Below are 22902 nucleotides of genomic sequence, written 5' to 3' on the forward strand. Positions count from 1 at the left end.
AAGGGGAGGTAACTGGACCTGGAGGCAGAGGACCTAGGTTCAATTCCCAAGTATTTTAAAATTTAATTGAATATATATTTATATATTAACATATATTTAAAATATCAATATAATTAAATATATATGCTATGTGTGTGACTTTGTGCCATTCACCAAGCATTTATTAAATGGCTGACAGGTGTAAATTTAAACGCCAAACTGAGGAGTTGGTATTTTATTCATAATCACTAGGGAGCCATTGAGTTTTTTTGAGCAGGGGAGTTGTAAGACTTGTGTTTTTAACATATTATTTGGTCCACTTTGTAGAGTCCTGGTAGGAGAGGAGAGAGACTGGAAGGGTTGTAGGGAGGTGAATAAGGAGGTTGTTTTACCAGTTCAGATGACAGTCGAGGAGAGCTTCAGTTACGGTAGTGGTAGTGTACATAGAGAAAAGAAGTTATCACCTCTTTGGGACTCAGTTTCTCATCTACAAAATAAAGGCACTACCATGATATTGATAAGGTTGTTATAGATGATTAGAATAAATAATCTCAAAAAAAAAAGAAGAAATAATCTCTGAGGTTTCTTCTAGTTCTAAATCAATGATTCTATGATCCCATCTCCAATTCCCAACCTCCTTAACTTCCTCAAAACATACATCTCCTCTGTTTGTTTGTTTGTTTTTTCCCATCTGGAAGAAAATATGAAAAACAATTTCAACCAATCTTCATGGACAGCAAGAAATTAGCAATTGTGTTAAATTGCCATCATGAACTTTGAAAGATACTTCTTTTGAAGTATCTGAGAGATACTAGTGGATTGCCACTACGTTATGATAATATATAAGGTAGCAGCACATAAGTAAGTAAGAGTCTGGGATAGGAGTCAGAAGACCTGGAGTCTGGTCCTGACTCTGCTACCAACCTGTTGCTGTATGACCTTAGGCAATCACTTAACCCCTCCATTTCAGTATCATCCTCTGCAAATGAGAGAAATACCAGATTTCCATCCGTCACAGGGCTATTGTGAAGTTCAGATGAAATAACATATGTAACCAGCATCCTGGAAACTCGCAATAGCATGCCCTTTATATCTGTCTGGAAGGAAGGCCCTAGCCCTCTACCTTAGTTTCTTTACAATGAAAAAACCAAATTGTGCATACTGCCTTGGTGGTAAAGAAGGATCACTCTTGGCATCCAAAAGGCCATATGTTGTAAGCCCTGATTATAGACTTATTGCTGTGCTGTTTTTCCATATGGTTTTCACGAACAAAGAATCCAGCACATCCGATCTCAGCTCTCCCCACGTGAGCGTTGAACAGCAGGGGTATGAGAAGTTGGCTTTAATGGTATTTAATCTAAGATTCCCAGCAATCCTCTAAATCTGCATCACCATCAGGCACCCCAGTATAATACACACTCCTTCAATTAGCATCAAAACCCTCTCTACCCCCCTTGAAATGGACCTAGAATCCAGCTTCATAGAGGCATACAAAAACTGAAAAAAAAAAAAAAACCAATGTTGTAGTGTGGGTGGGGATGGGGGATGGAGGAGGGGGAGAACCTGTACCCTATAGGACCTTGAAAGAAAAATCTCTGACAAGTATATTTACTGAGAGGAAGAATTGTGGCTTTTTCCAAATGACCATTTGGGGGAGAAACCATGAGCCCAGAGGGTGTGTGGCTGAGAGCCAAAGCCAGGACACCCCAGATAGAAGTATTTAATACCATTTCAATCTGGGCCAGATGGAAAGGTGAAAACAAGATGAAAAGGCATTTGAAATTGAAAAATAAAAGAAAAAATCCAAATATCAACACAGGGAATAAATAAGTCTTTCAGCCCTTCTTCTGAGTCCGAGCCAAGCAGAGCTAGATACATCTCAGAGCCCTTGAGGGCTGAGGGAGAGTCCGTGTGTGTCTGTTTGAGGACACTTTAAAGTCATGGCCTTTACATTTGTCAAAAACATCCCAAATTCCAAGGAACTGGAAGGAGACACAGCTGAGTTCTCTTTATTGATCTCTAGGCCAGGACTTGGAGAATATGATAGATTAGGTCAAGGTTTCTCAGGGAGAGACTGCAAAAACTATATTCAGCTGGCTACTCACTCATCTGGTGATAATAGGCAGAAGAAAGACTAAATGAAAGAAAGAGGTTTTACATGTCTAAAAAAAATAATAATTATAAAGGTGACCCTGTTCCGAGACACCTTTCAAGAGAAACCAAAGAACTGCTCTCTTGTCTCACAAAAGTCTTAGCAGCAACACTTGAGAATAGAATTTGTAACATACAAACAGCAAATTTTACTCTCAATTAGATGGGAGAGGTAGAATAATAATAATAGCCACCACCACTATGTATGTAAATGTATATTACATATATGAATATATAATTGCTACCACTCATGTAACACTTTAAGGTTTGCACTTTACTTATTTAATTTAATGCTCACAACAACCCTGTCAGGTAGGTGCTATTATCATTACTACCATTTTGCAGATGAGGAAAACTAGTCTGAGAAAGTTTAAGCTTTGCACAGCTGAGTGTCTAAAGTGGGATCTGAATTCACATATTCCTGGATCCAACTCCAATGATCTACCCACTATTACTTAAAAGTTTATAAAGCAAAAGAGTAGGAACAGTGATCCTCCCCCCAAAAAAAATAGACAGGCATAATAGACTTTAGGGTGGGCATCACTGGCTAAGCCAACTGAGCAAACTCTCATAATCCCAGACTGTGTTTCTTAGGGATTGTACCACTGCTGCTCCCCCTCACCGCCACTACCACCAATGTCTGACAAAATCAGGGCAGCAGATGAATTTGTGACTTGCTTTAATGATAATTCCATCCTTTCAAATGAGAAGGAAATGACAAGGGGAAGTGTCGTTCTGGACCTGATTCTGACAAACAAGGAGAACTAGCTGCTGAAGTAGAAATGACAGGAGCCTTGGGGCCAAGCGATCACTCTGTCATGGAGCCCAAGATAGAGGAGAGATGAAAGCCAGGCACATGTCCCCTAGGTTTGGGGAGAGCGGATTTCAAGAGGTTCAGAGAAAGGACCTAAGAAACTAGCAATGTTTAACTCAGAGAAGATGGGACTTAGAGGGACACTGGCTAGCCATCTTCAAGTATTTTAAGGGTCCTCATGATGAAGAATTACACATGTTCTATTTGGCCTCAGAGGGTAGAACAAGAGGCCTGGGGTCCAAGTGTAGGGAGGCATATTTTTGACTTGGTCTAAGTTAGCAACAACTTCCTAACAATTAGAGATATCCAAAATGGGAATCAACTACTTCAGGAGCGAATAATAATAATGATAGTGAACATTTATCTAGTACTTTAAGTCTGCAAAGTGTTTTACAAATATTATCTCATTTTATCTTCACAACCCTGAAGGAAGACGCTATTATCTCTATTTTATCAATGAGGAAACTGAGGCAGACAGGATTAAGTGACTTACCCAGCATCACATAGCTAGTAAGTATCTGAGGTAGAATTTTAACTCAGGTCTTCCTGGCTCTAAGTCCAATGCCCTGTCCATTCAACCATTTAGCTTCTCTCAGGCAGCAGATTTCTCCTTAGCAGAGGTCTTCAAGCAGTTGCTAGATGATGATTTGTGGAAGGTCTTACAGGAAGGGTGCTTGTTCATGTATGAGTTGGACTAAATAGCTTTTTCTATCCTTTCCAGGTCTTACTTTCTGTGATTATGTAATAAGGGTCCAAACATCAGGCAGTCTGAATAGGCTAACTAAGCAAATGTCCTTGTATCCCCCTAAGGAAGGAATAGGGAACCTGCAGGCTGGAGGCCACATGTGGCCTTCTAGGTCCTTTGGGTGTGGCCTTTTGACTGAGTCCAAGTTTTACAGAACAAATCTTTTCATTAAGAGGATTTACTCTGCCAGGTTTGGATTCAGTCAAAGGGTTGTACTTGAGGACCTAGACGGCCACATGTGGCTTTGAGGCTGAAGGTTTCCTACCCCTGCCATATGGAGACCCACAAAAAGAAATTCTGATCAGAGTGGGTGCTGCAGGAGTGGGGGGAGGGGAGTTACCTCATACCTCCCCAGTACCTAGCCTACAATACTCATACATTCACTCAACTTAAATTTTCTTGGGCAAGGTGGGAGAGGGAGAGGGCAGAAAGGAAGAAAGGGAGGGTAGAAAAAGGAGAATGGTGTTTGATGATGATTCAAAAGACAAAGAGAGGGAAGCAAAGTATTCCAGTGAGTGACACTTTCCAATGGACAATTCTACAAGTACTTAAGTGACCTTTCCACAAAACCAGTGGCAACAGGACCCAAGACCCTGGAAGGTGAAGAGGCAAATGACATTGGACATGCCAAAGCCCAAGTCAAGGTCAAAGCTATGAACAAATAAGGTAGTCTCACTTCATTATGTGGCACCTACACAAGGTGGAGGAAGAACTGGTCTGAGAAGAAGGAGCCAAGCATCAGGCACAGCTCCATGGAAAGCTGATTTCCCCACTCTAAAGAGTGTCAGCCTTAAGCAGTCATGCTAAGTGGGTTTGCATTTGTTTGTTCAGATATCAGAATGGATCTTAGGCGATATTCAGGTTCTCATTCCAATTAGTCTGAAGTCTACATAACACTCAATGTCGAACAAACCCAATCATTCCCAAGAAGAGCATTTCCTGCCAAAATGTTTCTAATTTATGGCAACAAGGATTACAGCAACAAGCATTTATTAAACACTTATGTGCCAGGCACTGTATTAAATGTTAGAGATACAAATACAAACATAAAGAAGGACAGTCTCTGCCCTCCAGGAGCTTACATTCTAATGGGAGAAAACATAAAAGGGAGCCAGGACAGTGTGGGCAAAGGGGAAAAGAGGGGAGAGGTACCCACAGGGCCATGGTACAGAGAGGCAGAAGCATAGCTGTCTGGGTCCAACCCCCAAATGAAGGCCTTGAAAAGACCTCCCAATGAGAGAAGAGGTAACCACAGCATAAGGATATTCCAGCATGAGGAGGCCCCAGGCACTGGATAAAGTTCCAAGTTGAGAAGACAGCTGAGTCACAGTGGCAGAAGTTGGGTTTTGGTAGCAAATTTTGATGATCAAGTTTTAGGGATAAATCCCCCTCACCTAAAAAAAAGCATCTGACCCTGCCCATGTCCACTAGATGGAATGAAGTCACAACACTTTCATCCCATTCTCTGGTCTGCTCCCCTCCCCACCAGCTGTCTGGACTACCTAAGGATGAGTTCACCCTGAGACCAGCTCACAGAAGCTCAGTATCTTACTGCTTACTTCACTTCCTACTCATTCTCTGGTCAGCTCCCTGCCTTGACCAGGCTCAGCTAACTTCTCCTTCTCAGACCCTCCTTCCATCTGCTCTTGATGTTTTGTCTTCCCCTACTAGAATGTAAACTCCTGGAGAGTAGGTTCCATGTTGTTTTCTCATTTTTGTATTCCCAACACTCAGCAGACTTCCTGGCAAACAGTAAGTGTTTAATAAATGTTTTATCCTCTCTCTCTTCATGTTTTCCACTCTTCCATTCCGTTATCCCCATCCAGCAGATAATTATGTCCATTCTTGTGTTTAAACATGTCTGGTGAAAAAGAGGAAGACCTGGCCTGGCCTGGGTCAGTCCCCTACTCATTTATTCCCTTTGAAGATAATATATCTGGTCAATTTAAAGGGGCCATAGGTGAGGTGAGAAGCCAATAAACTCCTTAAAGTTTGAATGCCTAACTAATCAGTGAATTATGCACTCATCAATGAATTACAGAAATTAGAGACAGCAGAGCCCCACTAGGTCACAGTGCCCATCCCCCTCCCCGTGTGCCACTTGGCTCTGCAGGATTTTCCAAGTGTGTTTTCTCCAGTCTAATTATAAATGACCAAGCAATGGGGTTCCCACCGTTGCCTCTTGGGGAACTATTCTGCCGTCTAAGAGACCTAATTATTAGGAAATTGATCATTATATTCATACTAAACTCTTCTCCACTCAGTTTTATCACATCGCTCTTAATTGTTCTCCTTTTGACCCTCCCCCTAAACAATTCTTCTTAAGCACTTCAATTACTTTTTTCCCTTAGTCTATTCCCCAGCCGGCCTACTCCAGACTGGAGTGAAAGGAGAAAGAGAAGAGCTGTACAGGAGGGAGGAGGGAGCAGAGATCAGGGAGGAAAGAGGAGAGAGGAGGGAGGAGGGAGGGAGAGCTTCTATCTCAGAGAATGAGTTGAAACTGGACAGCTCCCAAGGCAGCTCCAGCTGAAAGGCTGAGAAGATATAAGATATCTCCAGCCACTCTCATTTCCTGACCTGGCCATTCCTGCTTTGCATCACAAATCCTACCCATACACCCATTTCACCATACATGGCCCCTAGGAGCTTACCGTCTACAATAATTATAATAGCTAACAATTACATAGTTTACAAAGTACATTCCTCACAACAGCCCTGTATACTGTGCAAGTAATAATAATAATCGTTGTGGTGGTGGTCAACTGGTACTTAAAGCCTTTTACAAAAATTATCTCATTCCATCCTCATAATAATCCTGGAAGGTAGATGCTATTATTATTATTCCCATTTTACAGATGAAGAAATAGAGATCAACAGAACTTAAATGATTTGCCCAGGGTCACACAGCTAGCAAGTGGCTAACATGAGGTTTGAACTCAGGTTTTTCTACCTCTGGATGCAGGGTGCTATTCACTGTGCTAGCTAATTGCCTCAGTATTGTTATCCCCATTTTATAGATGAAGAAATAGGCTCCAAGTTAATTAACTTAGCCACATTCATACAACTAATAAGTGATGGAGGTAGCATTTGAACCCAGGCCTCCAGAGTCTACATCCAGTAATCATCTCACTATAACACACTGCCTCCAGTGGACCATATTAATAAAAGTAGGCTAACTGGCTAAGTTTCATCATGGTCAGACAAAGAAAACAAATACCTTCTGGAATGACAGGCTCTGGTACAATCCCCAACAGCAAGCATCCTCCCTTTGTCTTAGAGTCATAATACTCAAAAGGCAACATAGTTTTAGGAAGGAAATAAAGAAAAGTCCTAAACCCTAACTTGAGCTGTTTCCAACGGTCTCTTTGCAATGATCTGACATCTCGTTCACTGAATCAATTCCCTAGAAACATTCGTTCTAGCTATCCACTCCCAAATTGCTGATTTGGAGGTTTGGGGAGCAAGGAGTGTTTCTCTAGAATTCATAGAAAAGTTAAGAGATTAACCATCCATTTTAAAAGCGGATGTATTTTCCTGATCTTTAAGAATACTAGGCACTGCTCTGAGTATCCTTGCATCATGGCCACGTGCCAAAAGGGTCCATGGTTACAAGACCAAAGCAATTCCAAATAGATTCCAGGAAACTTCTCCCCTCTCCTACATAGGATGGGTGGAGGAGAGGGGAGAAACCTTCATAGAAGTCAGAGAGGACCTTCTGGGTTAGGGCAGCCATGAGGAAGCAACATCAGTAAGTCAGTCAATAAACATTTATCAAGTGCCTACTATATTGTTAGATTCTGTGCTAAATTCTGGAGATAAGAAAAAAGGCAAAAAACAGTCCCTGCTCTCAAAGAACTCACAACTAATGGGGGAGATGACATGTAAACAACTATGTATAAACAAGCTGTGTATAGTATAAATAGGAAATAAGCAACAGAGAGAAGGCAGATTGGGAAAGGCTTCCTGTAGAAGCTGGGATTTTAGCTGAGGCTTTTAGGAAGACAGGGAAGCTAAGAGGAGGTAGAGATGAGGACAGAGAGCATTCCAGGCCTGGGGGACAGTCAGAGAAAAGGCTCAGAGCCAAGAGATGGAACAGCCAGGGAGGCACTGTTATGTATCAAGTAGTACAGGACAGGGAGCAAGGTGTAACCAGACTGGAAATGTAGGAGGGAACTAGGTTATGAAAGACTTTTAACACCAAACAGAAGATTTTATATTTGATCCTAGAGGTGATAGGGAGCCACTGGAGTTTATTGAATATGGGGGTAACGTGGTTGAACCTGCATACTGCTAGTTGGCTCAGTGGATAGAACACTGGGCCTGGAGTCAAGAACATTTGAGTCCAAAATCCAGCCGAGGAAAACATAGCCGTGTGACCTTGGGCAAGGCATTTAACACCTCTTTGCCTCAGTTTCCTCAACTGTAAAATGGGGATAATAATAGCACTTACCTCCTAGGACTGTTGTGAGAATCAAATGAGATAATATTTTTAAAGTGTTTAACACATAGTAGGCACTACATAAATGTTAGCTATTATCATCATTATTATTATTATCACTTTAAGAAAATCACTTTAGTGGCTGAATAAAGGATGGATTGGAGTGCGAAAAACATGAGGCAGGCAGACTCACTAGCAGGCTATTGTAGTCATCCAGATATGAGGTAAAAGGGCCCATACCAAGGTGGTGGCTGTGCCAGAGGAAGGAAGGGAGAGTCTTCAAGGAATGTTGCAAAGGTGAAATCCACAGATCTTGGCAAATCCACAAATCTTGCATAGGGGGGGTGGGGGGAGAGATAGTGAGGAATCCAGAATGACTCCTAGCTTCGGAGCCTGGGAGTGTGGTGGCCATGCTGCCAAATGAAAGCTCACCCAGGTGCTGCAGAAGCCTAGTATTGACTGTACCACATAGAAAGTGGATGAGGATGAGTGTGAGAGTTGCTACTCTGTAGCAAAGGAACCCCAGTAGCCCTAGCAATGGACCAGAGGCACTGACTCTATTTGTACCAGAGATGGGAGAACTATACTTGTAACAGGATGTGGCATGTTTCCCCGCAAGATGAGGTGACTTCACTAACTCTTACTCTGAGTCTGTTCAAACTGGACTGAATTTTGGTGAAGGTTAAATGAGAAATGGAACTTACTGGATGGGATACCATAACTGCTGTTTTCTCCTTTCTTTATTGCATTTTATAAATCCATTTTATGTTAATGTTTTGGAAGCCTGATGCTCTCAGGGGCTGGGGGGACACAACATGAGAGAAACAAAGCATATTCTTATATTCCAAGGAAGAATTTTCCAAGTAATGGTAATGAGCTATAGATATCGATTTTTCATAGAGATTTTTCAATATTAAACCTAGTCTATCTTCCAGAAGAGAAAGGTCTTAAATTCCACTGACATATGAGTTAAACTTGTAATACATTCCATATCATATTAATATAATTGCCTCTAATTAGACTGTAAGATCCTTAAGAGTTATAGTCTTGTCTATGTACCCCCTTTATATCCCAAGAGCCAAACATCTGGCTTGAAGCATAGGACTGACCTCATCACTCCCCTGCTCATGAAGCTTCAGTGCCTATCTATTGCTTTTCTGATCATATATAAACTCTCCTGTTTGATGTTTAAAGTATTTAAAAACCAGCTCCAAACTATTTTTCTGACTGATTTCATATTATTCTCTCTAAGACTCTACACTACTTCCTGTCCCCTGTACATGTCATTGCCATCTTCTGCTTCCTTGACTTTGAACAGGCTGATCCCCATCTCTAGAATGTTCTTCATCCTTACTTCTGCTGTTTGGAATTCCTAACTCCTTTCAAGGATTAATTTCTACAAGAAGTTCTTCTTGATTCCCCTGGATTTTTTGTTCCACTCCTCACCTCTGAAATTATTACTTCATATTTATTTGGTATGTAATCTGTATTTCCTTAGCATTGACTGTGTTATTATTACCCTTGGTAGAAGGTAAGCCACTTAAAGGCAGAAACTTCTCTGTTTTTGTGTTCTCATCACCTACCACAGTGACTGGCATACAGTAGGTGCTTAATAAATGCTTGTTGAAAGGAATTGAGTTAATTGAACAAAGGAGACCCATATCAGTAGACACTGATGAGATATAAAACTGAAATGTGCTAGGCTTTACTTTTCCACCTTGCTATCACCTCTCACAGTTGTTACTTAATTCTTTCCTCCTCTCCTCTCCTATCTTCTTTTCTCTCTGTCTTTTTCCATAATCACTAGATAATCTCTAAGGTGGCTTCCAACTCCAAAACTTTATAGACATTTAAGTCTTTTTTCCAAATCTCTACCAGCTTTCAGACACCAGATTTATATGCATTTCATCATGAAAATACCTACAACCAGCCCATGAGACTCTAAGTATGCCAGCAAGCTGCCAGGCCTCTCAAGTTCAACAAAGCTGGGGAGGTCCTGACAATTTAGTCAAGGCCCTGAAGGCATTTTTCTAAATCTGTCATCTGCCTGTAGGGGCCAAATCAGAGTCACTCTCAGGTGCTCTGAAACTAAAATCAATTGAGGAGATTAAGTACAATGAGACCCCTCTATTACACACAGGGGTTGGAGGGCTTCCTAGATCCACTATGTTGTTACTTCATGTAGTTATGTATATACGATTGCAATAATACAATGAATATCTGAATCCACATAACAACAGTGATCTATCCAATGAGTTTCTATAGGGAATAAAGTTCTTTTGTGGTCCTCAATCGCTAGGCCATGGGAACTTTTTTCTTTGTGCTATTGGAAAGCCTCTAAATAGGCAGAAAAAAATAGCCTGGTATTTCCTGATCTTGCCGCACCAGGGGAAAAATGTCTTCATGAGTACTGAGCTCTTTCTAAAGGCCCTTCAGTTAAAGCTTTAAATAACACTTAGTTGTTTAATGAATAAAGAAAACCATCTGGTCTAGCAGGACTTGACTTGAGAAAGATAACAGGTCATTTCTGGCCACTTTTATTGGAACAAAAATAAAGTTGAGCATTTAAAGGCCTGAAATACGTTTATTCTGAAGTAAACACACTTGACCCAAGACATGAAGATGAGAGGTCAGTTCATGTCATTTTTATTTGATGGTGACCCAACCAAAGTTAATGAAAGCTTTTACAAGGCTCCATTACCGAGCTTGTCTAGGCTCATGCCAGTGTGGGCCCTGCTTCCTTACGGCTATTGTCATCTGGGAGAACTAAGAGCATGTACAGCTACTTCAGCAGACTCGCAGTCTAGTCTCACGAAGAAACATTGAGGGCTCACAAACACTGCTACCCAGCATAGGTGAGGCCATGGAGAAAGTTGCCTCTGCTGGCACCAGATGGAAGCCATAGTGATTTTGCTAAGTGCCATCGCTCAGTGGGAATGCATATGCATTAATGCACATAATGGATGGTCAATTCGGTTTGACAATACGTCCAACATCTATTAAGCTCCTACTTTGTAAAAGGTACTATAGTGAGTGCTAGAAGTACAGAGACAAAACTACCCCTTGCCCACTTGGGGCTTGCATTTGACTGCAGATGGCCTCAATCATCGATTTGTCACTGGCTCCTACTGGAAAACGTTTAATGTCACCCATAAAATATCAACATTTCTATAAGGTCTTCCGCTGGTGCTTCCTGAAGCTAGAGAACTGACTGCAATCAAACTGTCATCACAAGAAGGCGATTCCATGCAGTCCATTCAAGCACATGGTTCTCTCCAAAAGAGATGTCATTGCCATACATGCCCTTTGGCTCAGATATACCACTACTAGGTGCATACCTCAAGGAGATCAAAGACAGAAGGACCCATATGAAATTATGGAAATGTTTATAACATCTTTTGTTATAGAACTGGAAGGAAATAGGTGTCTGCTAAGCAAGGAATGGCCAAAAAAATGTGAATATGAATCAAATGGAATATTACTGTGCCTTCAGAAATGACAGATATGAAGGATTCTGAGAAACTTGAGAAGACTCACAAGAAACTAATTTATGTGATGACTACAATAACGTAAAGGAAAATAACAACTTAAGATTTCAGGATTCTGATCAATGTAGGGACCAATGATGACCTCAGATGACGGCTGATGGTAAATCATTCTTCCTGCCTCTTGGTAGTGAGATGTTGAGTCATTTTTCAGTTGTGTCTAACTCTTCGTGACCTCACTTGGGGTTTTCTTGGCAAAGATACTAGAGTGGTTTGCCCGTTCCTTCTCCAGCTGGTAGTGAGATAATGAATTATAGATGTGACATTAAGCATATATTTTTGGATATGCCAAAGTATTGATTGGTGCTGTTTGATTGTAATTATTTGTTGCAAGGGACAGTTCTACTGGGGGGAGAAAGTTATCAGGAAGTAACGGTGTTGTACAAAATTAAAGATCAGCAACAAAACATTTTAAGATGAATAAAAGAGCTGCCACTGACTAGGTGTATACGCCTGCAGTAGAATTGGAAAAGACCCAAAAATCCAGTGAGTCAAATTTACCATGACAAAAACAAAATACTGTATTTAGCAGACAATCCTGTTCTTTTCCGCACAAAAGTAAGTCTCCAAAAGGTGCAGGAAATTGGACTCATTTTGTAGGTATAGTAGGGGAGTTCCCATTGTTCCTGGGAATGAGGAGAACAACTGAACTGAATAGAGCCTGGTTGCCCCAGCATTCAGTAGTGTCCAGAGGACTCTATGTCTAGATAGCAGGAATGGGGCTGGTACCATGGGCACCAGTCCATATGTGGTGATAAATGGAGAAGGCAATAAAAGTGACTGATGTGAGGGCAGGCAGAGAGGCCAAGTAAAGATGGAAAGGGCAGTGCCAATGTAACAGCTGTGGTGCTGGGTCTTGGGTTTCTTTCACCTCATGCTGTTGTTTTGGTAAGCAGCAGATAGCAGATGTCTCTGTCGGTCCAGGGTCATAGCTTGTGCTGCTCCATAGTCCACACAGAGCGTGTACCAGAATGAGAGCAGGAACTGAAAAAATGGTATTTCAAGATCCAGCCTACAGCAGCCTATTTGATTTGAACCAACTAGTCCATGGATATTCATTCCAGTTTATCTAAATCCTCCTTCATGGACCAGGTCAAATCCTATTGCTGGTAGTCTACCTCCTAAGTATCTAGTATGACCCAGCACTTAACACAATGCCTGGCACATAGTATGTGCTTAATAAATGTTGATTGATTGATTGACCTTGAAGTGAAATCAATGTCAAGCTGAATTCTAACATTTTAGATGTAGCTGAGGCATAGTGACCTTAAAGCCAGAAAAATTGGTGATGTAGGCCCCTTTACCCAGAGAAGCAAATGCATGCAGACTGAAATAGCTGGTAAGTGATGAATGCCCACAAGTACAGCCTCTGATTCCAGAGGAATTCTACCAATCCCTATGTTTAATCTAATCTGACCTGCCCAAACTGGGGCATTTGTAAAAACCTCCAGCTCCCTTAGCTGACATCATCATAAAATTGCATAGTCCCTAAGATATATAGGTCCTCTGGTGGTTAGGCTATATCAGTATACACCTGACTTCTTGAGAGTAGTTTCATGTGCAGTTTAATTTCTCTGAACCAGACAAAACAATATATAAAGGGGAACTGGGGGAGAGGAGAGGAGGTACCAGTCACTAGCATAGTGTAGAGATGGTTAAGAAGCAGCATGGAAGCCTGGTTTGACTTAAGATAGATGTTTGTTGATGGTATCAGTCAAAATCCCCATGGAAATTAGTAATCTAATAGATTTGTATGTTTGTTTTTGAGCTAAAATTTCTGAAAAGTAATCAGCATGTATTTCAAACCTTATATGTTTGACAAATATTCACTCATTTTAAAGGAGAAACCTTTTGTGTGTGAGTCTTGGTAGGTAAAATTTGTCCAGATATTTATTGCCAAGGTACAAAAAAGATTTATGGTTGATAATATTTTCATTCTACTGGAGAATTCTGGGAAATCAATTTGTTAATACTACCACCTCCATGACACTTTCCCCAGCCACAACAACCCACAGTCATCTTCCTCTTCTGAGCTCATATAGCACTCCTTGTTTCACTCAGTTTAATCCTGAATTATGTGCTGTCTGGTTTTTTTCCTATTTTCATGTTTTAGTCTTGTATCTATCCAATGAAAATGTAGGCTCTTTGAGGGCAGGAAGTGTATTCCATTCTTCATATTCTCCTAAGGTAGGAACTTTATGACACATTCCTTCATATGAAATTCCCTAGTACCTGGCCAAGTGCATCAATAAATTTTTTACTGAAGAAATAGATGAGTGAATTTAAATGGAACCAAGCCAAGAAAACCCCAAGTGGGGTGACAGAGAGTCCGACTCTACTGAAACAACTCAACAACAACAATAATAATTGGAAGGACCATTAGAAATCATCCTGTGCAAGGAAACTGAGATGAGGAAACTGAGGTCCTAAGAGATTATCATAGAGTTAATTATTTGAAGAATCAGAAATGGAACCTAACTCTCCATATCCCCGCCCCACTTTTTTCTCTAACACCATGCTGACCATGAATGATTTAGTATCAGGGGAGAAAGTATCCTATAGTCAACAGCGTACTAGGCTTGGAAGTCAGAGAGACTTGGGTTCAAACACTGCCTCAGACACTTATTAAGCCACAGCTGCCTCTTCTGCAAAATTGGGAAGGGGTGGGGGTTAATAATAGTACCTTCCTCCCAATATTGTTGTTAGCATCACGTAAGAAAACCCAGGCAAAGTGCTTTAGAAATCAAAAAGCACTACATAAATGCCAGTTATTCCAACTTCATCCTTTAAGGATACCAATTCTAGTTTAGTCATGCATTTATATGAATGACATAAACCCTTCCGAGCTTTAGCCCAACAGGTGATCTCCTTGAGTGGCAAAATGAAAAGGAATGAGGAGGCCCAGTAAGTTGCTAGGTATCACAGAAGTTGAAGAACAAATTGTAGCATCAGGGTAATGATGACAACTCATCCTATGTGAATCCGAACCTAGATTTGACTACTATCAGTTAGTTCAATGGCAAAGACCAACACCCTGTTTTGTTTGTTGTATGTGTTTTTCCCCTGGAAAAAAAAAATAGAAACTTGACTCAAGATTTGGTTGGGAGCCAGCAAAAATGAATAGTAATGAAGCTATTTCTATTGAAATAGCTTCATTACCATGCCAGTGGCTGATAAAACCAAATGCTCAATTCTCTCCAGCAAGCAAGGTGCTAAAAGTAGTGTCCTTCCGCTTGTCTGAAGGAAATAATCCAAGGTTTAACAATTAAAACTGTCTTCTTAATTATGCTCATTCTTAATTTAACCAAGTTGTGGGGAGAGAGGTGTTATACGACTTCTTCAGCACAACCTTAAAAGTGATTGAGGAGACGGTAAATGTTATCAAGGTCTTTATTAAAAAAAGATTTCTTTGCATATTTTAGTACTGTAGAAAATGATGTAATAATATTGTCCAAATTCTGGTGAAAGATGGCTTTGGGAACCATGAAGCAGCACTGGCCAAGAACCAAGCTTTGGGAGTCATCAAAGACTATCAGAAACCTCCCTGCTGGTTTGTTTTTTGTTTTCTCACATTCAGGGACAATAAAGACCGTTCATTAAACTTGTTAGCAAAATAAAGTCACTCAGATGAACTTCTCTGCTGTCCTAATGCAGCCACTGCATTTGGAATGAGAGCAGCAGGCAGGATCAGCTTCCTCATCTGTAAAATGAGAGGCTTAGATTAAATGAACCAAGGTCCCTTCCAGTTCAAACATTCTGGGATTCTAGAGCTCTAGAAAGGGGGCCTGAGGCTGAGCATTCATCTTCCCTTCTTGATTATAACTTGCTTTCAATCTAGAGGAAGATAGAAAAGAAATAATCATGAAAGATGGATAAAGGAAAACCTAATTCTAATCCAAAGTCTTCCCCTCCACACAGTTTCATTTTAATAAGGTAATATTTATTTCCTTTAAAAGGCTAATAGTAATAATTAACAATAGTAAACACCTAACATCTAGATAGCTAGATAGCACTTTAAGGTGTGCAAAATGCTTCACATGTCATTTGATTCTCCCAACAACCCTGTGAGGTAATTGTTATTAATATCCCTGTTTTACAAATGAGGAAACTGAGGCTGAAGGAGTGGTTTGCCCAGGGTCATACAACAGTCTCAAAGAGAATGCAAATTCAGGTCTTATCGACTCCAGGTCCACCACTTGCTGTAGACAAAACGCCAGTGGGTCATTCCTCACTAATCCCTCTTTGTAACCTTTGATTTATTACTGGAGAAGAGGCTAAAACATCTCTCTTTCTGCCTCTTAGTCTGACTCTGCTCTGGCAAGTCAGGAGTGCTTAAAACCTCCCCAACCATTTTCCAGTTCACCATAAAATCTTTCCCCTTCATCGGCCAGCCACTTTCGCCTCTCCCCTCTCACCACGCTAGTCATTTCAGCCAGAAAGCTACAAACATACTGAGTATGGAGCAAGTACATGGTGTGCAAACTCTCCTTGCCCAGGTGGGGAGTCTGCGGGGTAGGGTGTGGGGGGTGTCTTTCCATGCCACTGCTATCAAGCCTTTTAACACTGAACAGTGTAAATTGTCCACTGGGGGCAACTTGAAATGTCTCTGCAATGCACAGTGTGCCATGCTTACAGCCTGGCTCCCACTGAGCAGCAACATGTATGGAGGACTCTTACAAAATATCTTTTAGCCCAAATTTGGTCGTCGTCAAATATTAACTGCAAATAAAGGGGTGGGGGGAGAGGAAGAAGACTTCAGAAAGGGATTGTCTTAGAAGAATAAGCCAGGCATCCCCCGCCCCCATCCACTGACTTCCCTTGGTAAGACACTATCTCCCACAAATACACAAGCCCAGCCACTAAAAGTAAATTCACTTGTTAATGTTCAACAGTACTATCTGGTTATGGTATAGCTTAGCAATGGAGGACTGATAGACCCATTCTTTCAGGGGGGCATACCACTGATAAATCAAAAACACCACCACTGGAGACAGCATTGTGGGGAACCAGCTGGCATTGCTTATATCTGTCCTAAGTAATCAAAAATCACGGCAAACTTCCTTTTCGAACGTCTAACCACAAGACATCACAGTGACCAGCCTGAGCTCGGATGCCTGCGTGCTTGAGGGGGTGGGGAGGAGAGGATAGCTTTATTCTTTATGACATGGTCAATCAAGCCTCACTGGAATTTCACTCCCAGCCCTTTTTATCTAGCCTGCTTCCCCACCATCTCCAGGGAAGGAGACAATGAGGGCACAACGTGACTTTGCAGTACTCACTCACGCTTGGACAAAGTATCTTGGGTGAGTGTCTTAGGTTGGTCAATCATTAGGTAACTCACACTCGTTGAATTCTCTAGACAAATTAGCATGCCCATTCTGCAGAAGGCAAAGCAAGATATCGGAGCCCTGAAACCCAGGGCATATAAGGTCATATGCATTGGCTTGTGGCAGTTGAACAACTCAGCCTGGAATCCTTATTTAGCCTTCTAACTAATTCATTGATGTCTTTCCTTTCTAGATCTTCAATCAATTAATGAACATGTATTTAAGTCCCTACTATGTGCCAGGCACTGTGCTCAGTGCTTGGGATACAGATGTAAAGAATAATCCCTGCTCACAATGAACTTACATTCTAATGGGATGAAGACAAGAAGTATATATATTTTAATTTATATGTATATATAATAAATATAAAGTTAACACATACATACAACATAGAAAGAGATTAGATAAAGTTTGGGTATATATGTACATGTACCTGGGCAAATAGCTGGCACAGTAGGGATGGAGTGCTGGGCTTAAAGTCAGGAAAATTCATCTTCCTGAGTTCAAATTTGGCCTCAGACACTTACTAGTTGTGTGACCATGGGGAAGTCACTTAACCCCGTTTGCCTCAGTTTCCTCATATGTCAAATGAGCTGGAGAAGGAATAGGAAAGCATTCTAGTAACCTTTATGAAGAAAACCCCAAAAGGGATCATGAAAAGACAGAAATGACTAAAAATTTCTAAACAACAGCAGCAAATAACAAAGTAGTTAAATGCAGTGTATTGGAAGGGAAGGAACTAGCATTTGGGAAAATCAGTAAAGGCTTCATACAGAAGACAGCCATTCCCAAATGCCAGTAAGACTAAGTTTTTGTCAGGCAGTTTTTGGATGAAGAAATTAAAGCTATCTATAGTCATGTGAAAAAAATGCTCTATTTATTAGAGAAATATAAATCAAAACAACTCTGAGAGATCAACTCACACACATAGATTGGCTAATAGTACAAAATAGGAAGATGATAAATATTGGAGAAGATGTGGGAAAATTGGAACACTAATGCATTGTCGGTGGAGCTGTGAAATGATCCAACCATTCTGGAGAACAATTTGGAGCTATGCCCTAAGGGCTTTAAAACTGTGCATACCGTTTGATCCAACAATACTACTACTAGGTCTGTGTCCCAAAGAGATCATAAAAAAGGGAAAAGAACGTACATGAACCAAAATATTTATAGCAGCTCTTTTTGTGGTAGCAAAGAATTGGAAAGGGAAGAGATGCCCATCAATTGGAGAATGGCTAAACAAGTTACGGCATATGAATGTAATGGAATACTATTGTTCCGTAAGAAATAATGAACAGGCAGACATCAGAAAAACCTGGAAAGACTGGTATGGACTGGTGGCGAGTGAAATGAGCATAGCCAGGAGAACACTGTACACAGTAATAGCCATGCTGTGCGATGACTGACTTTGATAGACTTAGCTCTTCTCAGCAACGCAATGATCTAAGACAACTCCCAAAGACTCATGATTAAAAATACTATCCAAATCTAGAGAAAGAACTGTGGAATCTGAATGCAAATAGAAGCATATTATTTCTTTCTCTCTTTTTTCTCTCTCATGGTTTTTCCCTCTTGTTCTGATTCTTCTTTTATAACATGACTAATGTGGAAATATATTTAATATGATTGTACATGTACAGCCTATCTCTTGGGGAGCAGGGGAGGAAAAATTTAGAATTCAAAATCTTATACAAGTGAATGTTGAAAACTAAAAATAAATAAATAAATTTAATTGGAATTTTTTTTAAAAAAAGACTAAGGTTTTGTCACACAAGGTCAGTCGAGGTAGCTTCAAAGCCATTTTCCTTCTTCAGCCCCAGAAATAAGGACATTTCTATAGCCAGTACCATACTTTCCTCTCCTGCCTCACCAGTTTCCCTGCTGGGACTCACCCACAGACACATGTGTAGCATTTTCTGCTCCAGAATCTCACTGTCAGTGCATTTTGATAGGGTTGGATTCAGCAGCATTTTCTAATTACCACAATCTCTACCTATTGTCAGTCATCTGACCCCTGCCATATGGTCGCCATCAGGTGGGCCAAAGTCCTTTTTATATGACGTTCCAAGTCCCCTATAATAGATATCACTGTATCTGTTGGCATCCTTACCACGTTATTCAAATGTTTAAGAAATAGTATACAATGTAGTCATGAGTTTTTTCAAACAGGTCTCTTTCTCTTCATTATCACAAACCTCTATTTAACAGCTAGTATTCTAGAATCATAGATTTAGAGCTAAAAGGGACGTTCAAGGTTACCTGGACCAAACCCTGCATTTTATAGGGAAAGATGCCCAGAGAGGCCACAGAGATCATTGGTCAGGTGATGTGACTTGCCCAATGTCATCCGGGCACTAACTGGCAGAACGAGGATTCATACTCAGATTTCTGACTCTCATCTCACCTCTGCTTACCTCCTACCTGTGTGACACTTTACTTCTTTCTTCCTCAGTTTCCTCCTTTGTAAAACAAGGAGCTGGACTAGATTACGTCTAAGGACCTTTCAACTCCAAATTTATCATCTTGCTACATTGCATTGTCACCAAGTCTCTCATCAGGGTTCACGGAATGAGAGACAGGATGATACAACAGAAAGATCACTGAATTTGGCACCAATGGATCGGGATTCAAATCCTGACTCTGGACACTTACTATCAGGGTGAGGTTTAGGGGACTCCCTTAAATTCCTTGGGTCTCATTTTCTTCCGCTGTTAAATGAGGAGATTGGAATAGATGTCCTTTGATGTCCCTTCCAATTCTGAATCTATAATAGGAAGATATATCTTCATGGATTTCTTTAAGACAGGAATGGCAAGAAGAGTGTGCCTGCAGCCTGGGGGGCCCAGTTATAGGGCCTGCATTTGTCTATCTATTCCCACTTCCAGCCAAAACTATGCATATGGTAAGGCACAAACATGACATAAAGCCCAAAGACATTATTTCAGCAGGCTGTCAGCTATTACATAACCACAAAGAAATCCTTTTGTAGATTCTTACAGCCAGAACACATGGGACTCAGACGCTGGTGTTTTCTAGGATCCTATAGAATATGGGGCATTGCTTTAGAAACCTATCAATTTATGCAAATGTATTTACATCCCATCTCTGACCTTCCTCCACATTTTCATCATCATCAGCCATCATGATCAGTGCACTTATTACACACCAGGTATCATGCTAAGTGCTGGAGAGACAAAGGCGAAAATGTAGTCCCTACTCTCAAGGAGCTTACATTCTAACATGAGAGATGGGTCAAACAACAAAGTACAACATGCATACAACTGATTGAGTGGATTTCTTGACTTCAGATTTAACCAAATGGGAATTCTTTCCCCTGGATCCTAACTTTCTAAAGAAGGAGATCAATGGGACGTCCAATCATCTCTAGATGATCTTGAATCAGAGATGAATGCAGTATCTTCTGTCCTCCCAAATCTTCAACAATCAAGTTTTGTCCGTCCAGCAAAGCTTTAACGTGAACCATTCATTGCTAGACCCATTATTCTCAATGAGTATTTACAACAGTCATGCTCCTGAGCTTCTTTCTGAAACCAACATCTATGTTTTTTCACACCGATATTTTTCTGATGAGGTCATGGAACAGTACAGGCTCTGAAATGTTATAGGTGAGGTTCACCCAGAGAGGAATAGATCACAGAGAGGATGTGAGCAGGTCACCCCACCTTATGAATGAGGAACTATATAGGAGAACATCACAGAGGAAATCACCATTCATCGCTAGACTCCATCATTCCCAATGTGTATTTACATTATTAATGCTCCTGAGCTTCTTCCTGAAACCAACGTCCTTATTTTTTCATACCAATATTCTTCTGGTGAGGTTATGGGTCAGTCACACAATGAAAGCAAGGGAGAACCCATGAACAGCTCTCATGCTCCACGGCTGTCCACAATACCACAAAAGAACATAGGAAAGGTCTTCAGTACATTGGGTGGGTCCCACTGAGGATGGGCAGCCAACAGATGAACTATATCTGCACTACTGAAAGGAATGGCCCCACCAGTGAGATCACAGATGCATTTATTAGAATATTATTGTGTTTTTAAGAAGCTCTTCTTTCTAGAACATTGCTGAAGAAAGTGTCCAAATACTGATTTTAGGAGATCTCGTTTATATAAACTTATTTATCTATATGTCTGTAGCACTGTGCCTTATCAACCTAACTGGCACACCCAGCTTGTTTACTTTCTACGTACATTACATTAAAGTCCCTGGGAACTCTGAGGAACAAACTATTAATTGAACATGGAGAACCTAAAAAAGACTTTCACACTTACACACAGACCACATCAACGTGAACACAGTCATACTTACTCTCCACAGTGATTAGAAGTATGAAAACCTGAAGAGAACACCAAAAGCAGACACCAGTTCAGTCAATCAATAAGCATTTATTAAGCACCTACTATTTGCAGGCAGTACTACTTAGGGAAAGCTCAGTGACTTACCCAGTATGATTCTCTGTTCCAAATTATTTCCTATTAGCCTAATATAGTCCTAAATACCCAGAGACTTTTCAGGCTGGGCCAACCTAATTTTCAAGCTTGTTTTCAGAATCTTCTGAACAAAACATACGATTTTCAAAAAATATAGTCAGCTTTAAGGAAATAAGAGTGACATGAGAAGACAGTATTTGATGAACCTTCTGAAGGCCAACATACAGGTATAAAAAGTGAACCCACCTCCCACATGAAGGCACCAAATAGGCTCAGTCATTAGTCTACTCTCAGAGGGTACTATCCAGCATGGTAGTGTTCACCCCAGCCCCTGCAGCCTCTGCAGCTCTTTCATAAACTGAAACTAACTCCATTCAAGGAAAAATGAGTCATAAGAACAAAGGGGCAGGTCAATAACCCATGCTCAAGGTCACATTTCTATAAACACCTGCTTGTTCTCAGATAACACCTGTTCTGAGTCTCAAACAAAAAAGGGCAGGGCTCTATCGATAAGTTCTTTGCCCTGTGTTGTAGGGGGAATCGTGACCCCCAGCCCTGGTTGAAGGAAACACAATGAAAGAACAGACTCCCTGACATATCCCCAGTAGGTCAAGTTTCTTCTTTGTCTGAGTCCTAACATGGCACTTCTTAAGAAAACTAATAGGAGTTGGAAGTTCCCAGGTGTTCTGGACAATCTATGCTCCAGCATAAATTCAGCACAACCTGAAATGATTATCCAAAGGAAAGGACAGCTCTTGTAGTATTCATTCACTATGGCTGGCCCCCAGCCAGTGGAAAATAACCATTAGGAAAGTGTTCCCCTTTCTCTTTTCTCTTTCATTCTCAGATACCAAGAATCTGTTGCCATAGAAAATAGAATCAGAGCTGGAAGGCTCCTTAAAAATTACTCATTCATACAATAAACACACTTCAAATGTTCTAGGCACAGTACTAGGTGAAGAGGAAGATAAAAAGATAAATATGACATAATCAAGCCACTTCTAATCTTAAAAAAAGAAGACAAGACACGTTAACAAATAATATAAAACAATAAAAACTAGCATTTATATAGCACTTCAAGGTTTGTACAGTGCTTTACAAATGTTATCTCATTTTGTTCTCACTACCAGTCAGGAAGGTAAGTGCTATTATTATTATCCCCATTTTACAGATGAGGGAATTGAGGAAAACAAAGGTTAAGTGATTTGCCCAGGGTCACGAAGCTAGTTTATGAGGCCAGTTTGGGACGCAGGTCTTCCTGACTTCAGGCCCAGCATTCTATCCATTGTACTACCTCTCTGTATATTGTAATTCCATAAGGGAGCTTTAAAGTACTCTTATTTCAGAAGATGGAGAAGTGACCCAAGAGGTTTGGCTTTGTTGATCAGTTATGGATTCAGCTGGGCTTTGAATGATTTCACTAGGCAGAGATGAGGGAAAAG

The sequence above is a fragment of the Phascolarctos cinereus genome, unplaced genomic scaffold, assembly GCF_003287225.1.
Source record: "Phascolarctos cinereus isolate Bilbo 61053 unplaced genomic scaffold, phaCin_HiC Scaffold_2;HRSCAF=192, whole genome shotgun sequence".
Taxonomy (NCBI): Eukaryota; Metazoa; Chordata; class Mammalia; order Diprotodontia; family Phascolarctidae; genus Phascolarctos; species Phascolarctos cinereus.